Source organism: Chrysochloris asiatica, unplaced genomic scaffold, assembly GCF_000296735.1.
Source record: "Chrysochloris asiatica unplaced genomic scaffold, ChrAsi1.0 scaffold00327, whole genome shotgun sequence".
NCBI classification, from domain to species: domain Eukaryota; kingdom Metazoa; phylum Chordata; class Mammalia; order Afrosoricida; family Chrysochloridae; genus Chrysochloris; species Chrysochloris asiatica.
Window position 1 is genome coordinate 775,938 of NW_006408845.1, and position 1,346 is coordinate 777,283.

Genomic DNA, 1,346 nt, shown 5'->3' on the forward strand with positions numbered 1-1,346 from the left:
AGACTACGATAGATTAGGAAGAAAGAAAGACAGACCACTGCTGAATATTTATTCACTTAAAACCTTATGAATAGTAGTGGAACACCAAGCCTCCCAAGAGCACAAGAATATTGAATATTGAAACATAATTAAGAGCACCAGAATATGTTCAGATATAGTGCCAGAAAATTAGCACCTCAGGTTGGAAGGCATTCAAAATATGACTGGAGAAGAGCTTCCTCCAGGATTTCTAAGAAGCAGCTGGTGTGTTTGAATCACTGACTCTGTGGTTCAAACTAACCTTGCAGCCCAGTGTTTATCCTACAGAATCACACCACAGGTGTTAGTGAGTCACACCACAGGCATTACAATTACATAGTAAACCATTTTGAATAGCCTATTTTGAATCTGACAATCACATGGTTTACTATGCTGGGAATGACTGATTGAAGAGGAATGGTGTTACATTCATCATCAAAAAGAACATTTCAAGGCCTGTCTTTAAGAACAATACTGTCTACTATATCCATGCACCTACAAGGAAGACAAGTTAATATCACTATTATTCAAATTTACTCACCAACCACTAAAGCCAGTGACAATGAAATTGCAAAAATCTACCAACTTCTTCAGTCTTAAACTGATCAAACATGTAATCAACATAATTACTGGTGAGTGGAACACAAAGGTTGGAAACAAATAAGGATCAGTAGTTGGAAAATATGGTCTTTGTGATAGAAACGATGCTGGAGATCTCACGGTAGAATTTTGTAAGACCACAGCCTTCTTCATTGCAAATACCTTTTTATAACAACATAAAAGATGACTATACACATGGACCTTACTGGATGGAATAAACAGAAAGTTTAAATGTAGTTCAATTGACTACATCTGTGGAAAGAAATAGTAGAAAAATTCTATAACATCAGCTAAAACAACACCAAAGGAGACTGTTTAAAAGACCATTAATTGCTCACACACAAGTTCAGGCTGAAGCTGAAGAAAATTAAAACAATTATACAAAAGCCAAAATATGACCTTGAGCATATCCCACCTGAATTTAGAGATCATCTCAAGAATAGATTTGATGCATTAGATACTAATGATCAAAACATACAAAAGTTGTAAGATGACATAAAAAAACATCATGCAGGAAGAAAGCAGTTATTAAGAAGACAAGAAAGAAGGAGAAGATCAAAATGGATGTCAGAAGAGACTCTGAAACTTGCTCTTTAGCATAAAGATGCTAAAACAAATAGAAGACATGATGATGGAAGAGCTGAATAGAAAATTTCAAAGCAGCTCCAGAAGACAAAATCAAATATTATAATGAAATGTGCAAAGACCTGGATTTCTAAAACCATCAG